The sequence below is a fragment of the Sus scrofa genome, chromosome 9, assembly GCF_000003025.6.
Source record: "Sus scrofa isolate TJ Tabasco breed Duroc chromosome 9, Sscrofa11.1, whole genome shotgun sequence".
In the NCBI taxonomy this organism is placed as follows: Eukaryota; Metazoa; Chordata; class Mammalia; order Artiodactyla; family Suidae; genus Sus; species Sus scrofa.
In genome coordinates this window covers 86,256,411-86,268,692 of record NC_010451.4, presented here as the reverse complement: position 1 = coordinate 86,268,692, position 12,282 = coordinate 86,256,411, and positions in this window count along the sequence as shown.

The window sequence follows — 12,282 nt, the reverse complement described above, 5'->3', positions numbered from 1 at the left end:
TTAAGGGTCTCTTTTGATAACACACACACACACACACACACACACACACACACCTAAGAATAAATGTACACTGTAGAAGATGGAGGTTTCATGGATTTTTACTTCCAATATCCTGGCCTTAATTTCAATGTGAGCTTTAAAGCAGGATCACAATGCTTACTGTAGACAATATAAACATTAGAGGAGGATACCTCATTTATCCTGGACAGATGAGTGACTCAAAGGGTCTTAAGTGTTAATAATCCAAGTGTTTTCTTACCAGCTTCCTGATAGAACTTTCCTAGCATCAAATTTTTTGGACTAGAAACAGATCTGTACAAGAACAAGGTGAATCTTCATCACACTCACACAGAGAGAGAGAGAGAGAAAAAAATACAGTCTTAAGTACGTGGCAGCATGCAGCATATGCCATAAAGATGCCCACCCAGGAATTTTACTAGAAATGTGCATCTTCTGGCCATTGAGTCCTATCACTACCATCCTTCCCACATCTTTTTCGCAATTCCATTACATTCCCCAAATCAGTAATCTCACTGGTGACAAAACATAAGTAGATTCCTTTAAACACAATCTCTTTAAAAATCTTTTAATTTGGAAAGTGTTTTTCTGTAAGCTAGGAAGAAAAAAACAAAACAAAACAAAACAGGAGGATGTCTCATTTTGGGTTAGCAGACTTAGACAAGAACTGGGGTGGGGGGGCAAGTGGTTTATTTGGGAAGTGACCCCAGGAAGGAGAGGAAGAAATAGGGAAGTAAAATGAAGGGGGAAGAAGACAACACAGAGTGTGTGAATGAGCAGATTACTTCGGTGGAAATCTGGGCTCAGTCCCACTGAGATCTTTTAACAAGCTGTGCAGAATATTCCTTAGAACTGTCCCAGCAACAGGAAGAAAGCTAGGTGTTTGCCCACCAGCTACCACCCCTTATTAGTTGAGGGTCATTCCTGAGGTCACACTCCAGCCTCTACTACTAGGACATAACAAATTCTATGGTCAGAAAACACTCTCAGGCAGAGAGATGGAGGACAATTCATTTATCTGGGACAGTTGAGTGACTCAGAGGGTCTTAAGTGTTAATAATCCAAATGTTTTCTGGAGCTGATGAGCCACAGTGTGGTGTCTAGAAAAGTCTAGCTAGGTATAAAGAGTAGCTTTGGTCACATATTAATCATTAATTATCTTTTTTCAATGAGGGACTCTGAATAAGTTCAAGATGGAAACATCAACACAATGAACTGAAATACTGAAGCCATTAAGTGATGAGATCATTAATGTTTGTTGAGATGCTAATATCTCTAGAATATAATATAGGTAGATCCTAGGCAGCCATATAGTAGAGTGGATGAAAATATAGAATTTCACAGCCATATATCATATTTCACAAATGATTCCAATTTCACATATTTGAATTTTAAAGAGAGCCTCTTTTGACCTGGTCCCTGGGGTAATCAAATTTTGCCTGTAAAAGAATAGAGGTCCTCCTGACCCAAATGTCTGAATGTATTTGGAGAGAGTTCTTTAACTTCACTTTATATATGAAGACAACAAACTGAAAAGAGACACAATGCAGAATGAGAGCTATATAATTTTTCCTCTATTGCTAACTTAGACATAAATATGTATGCTAAAATTAAAATGAGTGCAGGGTGTAGTCATGCTATTAACTTCTAAGCTCTTTCACTGAAAGAATCAGTGAAACTGGTTTCACCAAGAAAAGGCTTTCACTATGGTCCTTTCTGTTGCCTCTTGGTTCTCTGTCCTCACCTGAACCCACTTTATGGTGTTCATGTTCCTCCACGGGAATCACAGCAGAATGATTGCTTCTTTGATGCAAAGATCTTAATAACTCCAGAGAAATCTGTTTCCATCTGTTACTCTGATGGAAAAACAAATACAGAATCTGAAAAAAATACAGTCTTTTCAACACTTTTCCTAAAGAGACTGCATTTCTTTATAGTTTTCTTTTCTTTGGCTATATTTTTCTTCCAAATACCTGCTGCCTATTTTACCTTAAGAATGACAATTTTTCACTCACGTAGCATTGCAACTCCCAACTCTCTTTCTAATATACCCCAAGGTGTATCAGTGAGAATAATTTTCTCCTACTCTGGCTTTCACTGGGGAAGGAAACTTTCCAATATTTTAACTCCACATATGGAAACTTTTAAACTCTGGGGTATTGTCTATGAATCAGTAATCTATAATCTATCTAGTGACACCTTTGGAGTTAGTTGCCTGAAGATTTACTATTTAACAACTTCATGCTCACTGAGATGTAGGTAAGGCTAGCATTAAAGAAAAGAGGTTGAAGAAATGATCTTATTTATTTTGGCCCACTTAAATCAGGACTTGAATGTTAATAAAAAATATTATCAGTGATGAGCACATTTTTTAAAAAGCAGCATACTAGAGATTCTCATACTAAGTGAAGAAAATCAGAAATATAAAGACAAATGCCATACAATATCACTTGTATGTGAAATCTAAAAAATGGCACAAATGAACCTATCTACAAAATAGAAACAGACTCACAGACATGGAGAGCAGACTTGTGGTTGCCAAGGGCAATGGGGGAGGAAGTGAGATAGACCAGGACTTTGGGGCTGGCAGGTACAAGTTTTTACATTTAGAATCAGTATAGCAAAGGAAACTAAATCTAGTCTCTTGGGATGGAATACGATGGAGGATAACATGAGAAAAAGAATCTCTATGTACGAGTAGGTCACTATGCTGTACATCAGAAAATGACACAACACTGTAAATCAAATACACTCTAATAAAAATATTTTTTTAAAAAAGCAGCATATAGGGCAACACAAGAAAGTAGGACTTGAAGCCCAAGTTTATGACTTCCTAGTGATTGAGCCAAGGCAAGTTGGCAACTTCCTACTGCCTCGCATAATCTAACAAGTAGGATACTGTCATCTATATCACAAGGTGTGTCTCGGTTCTACATTGGGTAGCCTATAGATAAGTGTCCCCTATTGCATCATTGTGTGGCTCTCAGCAAATTTAACTCCTTTTCCCCTTCCTCCAAAGCCTCATCTGAGAAAAAAAAATGAGCTTAGGGGGTAGAACAAAAATGTTCAGTTGAATAAGAATAGAATCGAGTGCTTTTTCATGTTGTGATAAATCACTGAAAAGGTATTTTCATGCCACTTTCTATTTGGAGGACGATGTACATTTCCTTTTCTAAATACCATTAATCAGTGCATCCTTCTTGCTTGTTTCTAAATAAATGAATCTTAAATTTCTCTTGAAATAGTAGAAAGACAGGTGGGTGACACAAATCATAAATATGGATGAAGATTTAAGAATATATTAATCAGGCTTGAGATTACTAGAAGAGAGAATGAAGAAAATTGTAAATAAATTATTCTGAAACAAAAAATAACTGACCATGCACTACAAATGGAAATCTCAGAAAAAGATAAATTTAGCTTTGGTTACTGAATAGCAACTGCACTGCTTTCTTTTCATGATTCCTCTACCAGATGTGCCACATGAATATGAGAGACACAAAATATTATACACTTGGAAATGTAAATACTGTCAGATGGAAAGTGTGCCTCACTCTTCTCTTTGGCTGTTTTAACCAGGGCTTAACTGACTGACTACATTTGGAAACAAACAACTCAATGAACTCATCGCTGTACTACTCAGCCTGTAAAGAATTAGCTAGAAGATCAAACTAATAGTTTTAGTTCCTAGAAGACAAAAATTAATAGAATATAGAGAATCGAGATGGGGGAGTTTTGCAATATAATTGCAGGAAAGAGGGATTCAAGTGAGGAATCCCACAACTGTTTCCCCCATGTTACAGGCACATTCAGCAGGTTTGGAGGAACTGTGTGATTTGACTGAAGTCATAAAATTATCAAGAAACAAAATAAGGATTTTAATAAGGTTAGGTTTCAGGGAAAAGTAGTTTAAATATACTGAGAGCCTATCTCACAACAGTCATTGTGCTCAGGAATTTGCCTGCATAATCTAGACCCCCCAACAGTTCTGTACAGTAGGTATTCTTATTCCCCCTTTCAAAATTAAAAGTCTGTGGCCTACCTATTGCCCTGAAACTAGTTACACTGCAGGTCTAAATTAAAATTCAAATGGATGTGTGTCATGCATGACTAAATCACTTTGTTGTACAGCAGAAATTTTCACAACATTGTAAATCAACTATACTTCAATAAAATTTTTTAATTAAAAACACCCACAATTAAAAAATATATATGTTGGCTGTGAAATTCTATATTTCCATCCACTATACTATATCGCTGCCTAGGAACTACCTATATTATATTCTATAGATATTAGAAGCTCAGTAAATATTAATCATCTCGTCCCTTAATGGCTTCAGTTTTCAGTTCATCGTGTTGATGCTTCCATCTTGAACTTATTCTGAGTCCCTCATTATAGAAGGATAATTAATGATAAATTTGTGACCAAATAAATGGCAGAAGTCCTGTCTTTAACCCCAAATCATAGGACATAATGAAGAAAGCAACTATAGCCACTTAGTTCCAATTCTGATTGTTATTAATGGATGATGACTATGACACCATCCATGCAAATGCAATAACCAATCAGCAGCATATTGTGTATACAGGTAACTTACAGAAAAGTAGTAGCCTATCTGAGATCATAGACAAAGTACACAAAATCTATACAGAATGAGAGTAAGTAAATATGATTCAAATTTTAAGCTTTAACTTCCATTTCTCAACTCTGTGACCTACTATGGCCAGGTAGTTAATTTAGAAAAAGTATGACTTAAGACAAAAACATTACAAGAAAATGCAGCATAGACACATTTTTCACAGTTTAATAATGTGCAACACTCCACAGTGATAAGGTTCATTTCAAAGTAATCATTCCATGTTCCAGCTGATTTTAAATTCTGAACCTGAAGGTGAAGATTTGAACTTCTTGTGAAAATCAATAATCTTCCAGAAATAATTTTATCTTATTACTAACACTAAAAATAGAAAATTCATGTTATGAGCAGTGACACATTTGTTCACCGCTATGCAGCAGGATCAGGATAAGGTTGATGTTGGGTAGTCAGAGTACCCCACTGGTCTAGGGCTATTTTCTTACCATATATACACAAGGAAATAATTCTTTCTTAGAAGTCACTTTATTAATAAGTTTGTGTTAATACATTGGCTAAGTAACTAAGAAATTTTCCTTCACTGTGAATTTACCACTCTCTTTTCTCCAAAACATTGGTCATTCACTACATTAAGTCATTACTTTTATATAATTATTCTACTATATCTTTGATTAGGATATTTTAAATAAAGTGTTGAATAAGGACAATTATTTTATGCTATGAAATGGGCAAAATTTGTGTTAATCTAAAAAGGTAGCTGGATCAAGTTCAAAGGACTTTGAGTTCACTTAATAGAGGCCCTCACTTTATATATAGGGTCTCAAATTTAAATATAGTCCACATAATTTTTAGTGCTATTTCCCAGAAACCCAGACTTTACCTCCAGAAGACAAAACAAATTAATGTTGAGTAATATATTCTAATATTTTTGGTTTTACAGTAGATATTAAGATGGTAGGAGAATAAAACATGCAGCCATGTCCAGAGTCTGAATGAGTGTCTTCACTTCCAGGAGGAAACCAGAATTGATCCTCATACACTAAGAATAAATAGCTACCTTCGTGGTAACCTTAAATTAAGTTTCCCATATTTTCTGTAGTGTTTTAGAAATTCAAAAGGCATTTTCCATATGTTATGTTTTTAAAATCTCATCTTATCCTCAAAACATACCAACGAAGTGAGGATTATTATCTTCTTAACAGATGAAGAAACTGAGGGTCACACAATACATGCCTTGCTCCAACTCTCACAGTTAACAAAGTGGACTGAATTTGCATGCCTCACCTAACTTTTCAGTTACTCTCTTTTTATCTCTAAGCATATTTTGTAGAAGAAACTCTGGCATAGATTGAAGCCGGCATTTCAGGCCAATACTCTAATTTTAGACAACAGGAAAACCACAGAGAGACCATTGCTTATAGTTTCTAATGCAGTATATCCCAATAATTTTAACATAATTAATATGATACAAAATGTTAAAGAAAAACAAAATAATTTTTATACTAAAAAGAAATATGTAGCTCAATCACATAAGATAACAACTAGACCCCAATCAGAACTTGACAATAATAGAGCTGAAAAGCAAGCAGATACTTACAACAGCCATGAGTACATAGTGCTACTGTGCCAAACAGAGTGTCAAAAACTGCAGTCACATTGCTGATCATTAGGCATTTAGTATATCTTGCAGATAATCATTGTATTTCAAATTGATTCTTTATTTTCAAGATTCAGCAATGAAAAAGGATTATGAATTTTGGTTTTAAGCTTTGGACAATTCATTTAACTTATTTAAGACTCAGTGTAAGTTTACTAAGCTATAACATTGGGACAACTGAGAAAAAGAGGTTTTGTGAAAATTGAATGTATCCAATAGAACCAAGGGGTGAAAGCCTCTGAAAACTATAAAATGCTAATGAAGGAAATTGAAGATGAGGCATGTGGAAAGATACCCTGTGCTCTTGGATTGTATGTATTGTTAAAAAAGTAATACTACCCAACGCAATCTATAGATTTAATGCAACCTCTATCAAAATACCCATGACAGTGTTCATAGAACTGGAAGAAATCATCCTAAAATTTATATGGAACCTGAAACCTGAATTGACAAAGTTATCTTGAGAAAAAAGAGCAAAGTTGGAGGTATAACCCTCCCAAACTTCAGACTATGTTACAAAGCTACAGTAATTAAAACAGCATGGGCTTGGCACAAAACCAGACTCATAAATAGTAGAGACCCCAGAAATAAACCCATGTGTCTGTGGTTAATTAATCTACTACAAAGGAGACAAGAATATACAGTCTCTTCAACAAGTGGTGCTAGGAAAAATGGATAGCCACGTGTAAAAGAATGATATTAGAGCATTCCTACACACCATACACAAAAATAAACTCAAAATGGCTTAAAGGCCTAAATATAATACCTGAAAGTATAAAACACCTAGACGAGAACACAGGCAGAACACTCTTTGACATAAATCACATTTTTGGATTGGTTCCTTAAGGGAAAATAAATAAAACCCAAATAAATAAATGGGACCTAGTCAAACTTAAAAGCTTTTCTACAGCAAAGGTAACTACTGACAAAATGAAAAGACAGCATAGAGAATGGGAGAAAATATTTGTAAATGATGCAATCAACAAGAGGTTAATATCCAAAATATGCATACAACTTACATAATTCAATATCAAAAAAAAAAACTCAAACAAAAAATAGGCAGGAGATCTGAATAAACATGTTTCCAAAGAAGACATACAGATGGCTAACAGTCACATGAAAAGATGCTAATTATTAAAGAAATGCAAATCAAAACAATGAGATATCACCACATACTTGTCAGGATGACTATCACCAAAAAAAAAAAAAAAAAAAAAAACCTAGAAATAACACATTAGAGAGTATGTGGAGAAAAGGGAACACTTGTACACTCTTGGTAGGAATGTAAACTAGTGCAGTCCCTATGCAAAGTAGTATGGGGAATAGTCAAAAAACGAAAAAGAGAGTTACTATACGATCCAGCAATTTCACTCCTAAGTATATATCCAGAAAAAGTGAAACCACTAATTCAAAAAGAACCATGTACCCCAATTTTCACATAAGCACTATTTACAATAGTCAAGACATGGAAGCAATCAAGTACCCATTAACAGATGATTGGATTAAAAGATATATATATGTGTGTGTGTGTGTGTGTGTGTGTGTGTATCTGTGTATATACATATATGGATGTGTGTGTGTGTATACACATGCACGCGTGCACACACACACACACACATATATATATGTAATGGAACATTAGCCATAAAAGAATGAAATTCTGCCCTTTGTAGCAATATGGATTGATTTATAAAATATTATGCTTAGTGAAATAGACAGAGAAACACAAATATTGTATGATATCACTTATACGTGGAATCCAAAAAAATAATACAAATGAATGTACAGGCAAAACAGAAGCAGACTCACAGATATAGAAAACAAACTTGTGGTTACCAAAGGGGAGGGGGAGGAGGAAGAGACAAACTAGGAGTAAGCGATTAACGCAGACAAACCACTATATATAAAATGTATAAGCAACAAGGAATTGTAGCTATTATGTGATAACCCATAACAAAATAGAATCTGCAAAAGTACTGAATCTCTATGCTATGCACCTAAAACTATTATAATATTGTAAATCAACTATACTTAAAAAAAGTTTTAAAGTATGTAATCTTCATGTATTTAATGTATTTATTATATGTAAAGTACTAGCAAAATCTTGAACATAGACTTCAATAAATTTTAAGTTCTGGAGTTGGTAGTATTAGAATATGAGTAATTGTAGAAATCACAGCACCAATTATGAGAGCTATTTTCTTTGGGAACCTGATGAAGTCCAATGTTGCCACCACATGTGTTTACCTGTCAGAAACTGCATCTACAACCCCTGCAAATTTACAACAGTTCTGGTGGAATCAGAAGCAACTATATAGTTAATGTCTTCCAAACTTTCTATCACCAGAATTCATAGGCCCTTCAGCCATTCCCTTCTCAGAAAATAGGATACAAAACCAAGTTACAGTTAATGAATTATTTACCACAGCAAGTGAGCAAGTAATAGGAAACTCAAATAACATAAGAGTGATCCTTTTCTCTTTGGGAAATAAATAGTAAGTGGCTATCTGATCCTTTTCTGCAAAATAACTTCCAAATAGATTAAGTGGTACAACATAAAAAAATAAAACCTGAGAAAACCAGAAAAAAAGGGAGGTGACTATTTATCCGATCCTACAGGGGGAAAGGCTTTTCCAAACATTTTGCATATATTTTAAATGATCAGTGAATAAAATATAACTAATTTAAGTTTAGTCAGAAAAATAAAAACTAACTCAATGCCATATCATTTTCTTTATCAAATGGGTAAATAAAAAGAGACAATATATTATTTATCAATACTATTTGTAAGTAAACTCATATACCACAAGTGAAATACATTGAACGATACCTTCTGGAGACATTTGGCAGTTAAAGCCCTATATATCTATACCCTGGTTTGAAAATTCCCCTTTGAGGAATTTATCCTAGGGAAATTCTCAGAGATATGTGTGAAATTTTTAATTAAAAATGTCCATTATAGCATTATGTATGACAGCAAGGAATTTCAAAACAATATAAATATCCCCAGTTGTAGGGTTGGTTGAATGAGTAATAGAAGTTTCATATAATTGAAGAGGATATAGTCATATAAAATTGCATTTTAGAAGTTATTATTTACCTGAGATGTATTTATAATGTATGTTATTAAATATTCATGATAATCAAGTTTTACAAAACTAACATATTAATACATATATACATATAGCAAATACTAAGGACAATGTCAAAGATACTTATCATTGTACAGCAGGATTATGAATGTTTTGCTTTGTGGTTTCAGAAACAAATACATATACATATATATATAAAATTTTTTTAATTTTAAAATATTCTTAAAATGCCTAGAAGAAAAGAAGTAGCTAAAGTGTAATATGTCAGAGAAAGACAAGTACTCTATGATATTGCATAAGTGGAATTTAAAAAACTAGTAAATACAACAAAAAAGAAACAGACTCATAGGTAAAGAGAACACATTGGTTACCAGACAGGGAGAAGGGAGGGGGGAGGGGTAAAACAAGGGTTGGGGATTAAGAGGAACAAACTTGTGTGAATAAAACAAACTGCTCAGATTAAGAATACATTGTTCATGAAAATATGCTGATTAAGGTTCAGATGATGAATTCTAACAGTGGGCAATCATAGAAAACAAGGTTAATGATTTTCCCGAGAGTCCAATAACATTGAATTATAATGGAACACTTATAGAAATAAACATGACATCCAATGCATTACTAAATTAATATATTTGTGTAGTATATCTCTGTGATGTTTCACTGAATTCTATATGGGTTCAGAATGATGATACACCTGCACTGGAGGTTTGGGAGTGGAATATGTACACTGAGCTATATGACTGGCCAAAGGGGACCTGCCATATAGCACAGGGAACTCTACCCAATATTCTGTGATATCCTATGTGGGAAAATTATCTGAAACTGAATCATTTTTTTGTACAGCAGAAATTATCACAGCATTGTAAATCAACTATGCTTCGATAAAACTTTAAAAAATGAAAAAAAAAAAAGAACAATGACACACCAAGAGTTCTGAAGTACTTCAGACACACTCTGTCAAATGCATGTGGTTAAATAAAAATTTGCGTGGGAGTTCCCGTCGTGGTGCAGTGGTTAACGAATCCGACTAGGAACCATGAGGTTGCGGGTTCGATCCCTGCCCTTGCTCAGTGGGTTAAGGATCCGGCGTTGCCGTAAGCTGTGGTGTAGGTTGCAGGCGCGGCTCGGATCCCGCATTGCTGTGGCTCTGGCGTAGGCCGGTGGCTACAGCTCCGATTCAACCCCTAGCCTGAGAACCTCCACATGCCGCGGGAGCGGCCCAAGAAATAGCAACAACAACAACAACAACAACAAAAAAAAAAAAAAAGACAAAAAAAAAAAAATTTGCGGAATGTTCCTTAAAGGAAAATTCAGAAGAAAAATAAAGCAATTTTTTTTTTTCTTATATAAACTTGTTGCAAGTAGTTCACTTTAATAAACTTACTTTGGTTTTAAAGAATAAAGAACCAGGAATTCCCATCATGGCTCATTCTCATCATGAGTGTTCAATCCCTGGCCTTGCTCAGCGGGTTAAGGATCCAGCGTTGCTGTGAGTTGTGGTGTAGGTTACAGACACCACTTGGATCCCGCATGGCTGTGGCTATGGCATAGGCTGGCAACTACACCTCCAATTAGACCCCTAGCCTGGAACTTCCATATGCCCTGGGTGGGGACCTAAAGAGACATACACACATACACACACACACACACAAAAAAAAGCTACAATGATATATGGTACAATACAGGGAATAAAGCTAATATTTCATAATAACAATAAACAAAATGTAACCTTTAAAAATTGTGAATCATTATGAAACTTTCATAATATTGTACATCAACTATGCCTCAATTTAAAAAAAAACCTAAAAGAGAACATGGAAGAGGAAGGAAGTGAGAATAAGACATTGAATGGGCACTGGATGGTGGTGGAAGAGAATATAGAGAAAACAAGTGGAGTTAAGCCAGCAGCACCTCCTAAGCAAAGATCTTCACTTAATTTTCCAATAACCAAGGTTCTAACCAATTAACTTGCAGATCTTCCAGGCAATTTGCTTGTGACTGGGATGATGCCACACTCCAAGCTTATTTAGTTTCTGGTCATTTCCATTGAAAATGAGAGGAAAGAGAAGTGGCTGACAGAGCCAATCTTCCCAACTCCAGTCACATCAGCTGGGGCCAAAGAGGGGAATGAAGGAAGTTTTCTGATGTTTCCTTAGTAAGGGCCTTACTGTCATCAACTTTCTCTCTAATCATGTTCTCTTGGCAAACACTCTCTCTCTTCCTGCCTGCTTTGGGATGCTCGGAAACATTTGCAGTCACTGCCCTAAAATTTAAACAACTTACCAAAAATGCAAATAACTGACACTTGTTTTCACAAAAGCTTAACCTAAAAGTTATACCTCATGGAGTTCCTGTTGTGGCTCAGTGATTAGCAAACCCGACTAGTATCCATGAGAATATACAGGTTCGATCCCTGGCCTTGCTCAGTGGGTTAAGGATCTGGCATTTCCATGAGCTGTGGTGTAGGTTGCAGATGTGGCTAGGATCCTGCATTGCTGTGGCTGTGGTGTCAGCCAGTAGCTGTAGCTCCAATTCAATCCCTAGCCTGGGAACTTCCATATGCTGCAGGAAGAAACCACATTGGAGGTGGAGGAGATCAAGAGATGGGAGAATAGGACAGAACACAGAGTGTGGAGCAAGTCACTCAGACTCCTATAGGTTCAGGGAGGGCATTAAGTCCTCAGATCTTCTCCTGAAATGTGGTCAGTATCCATTCTCTAAGGGAAAAGTTGAAGGAAGCCTCATCCATTGGAAACCTTGAAATCCTTGGAAATCCTGCCAGCAGGTTGGCATCCGCACTTGTATGTAATTGTGTTATCAATTCTTGCCTTCCCCAGTCTGTTACATGAATTGGGGATGTTTTCTGCAGGACACAAGTCATAGCTGAGGACCAGGATTCCAAAGTCAGGGCTGTGCC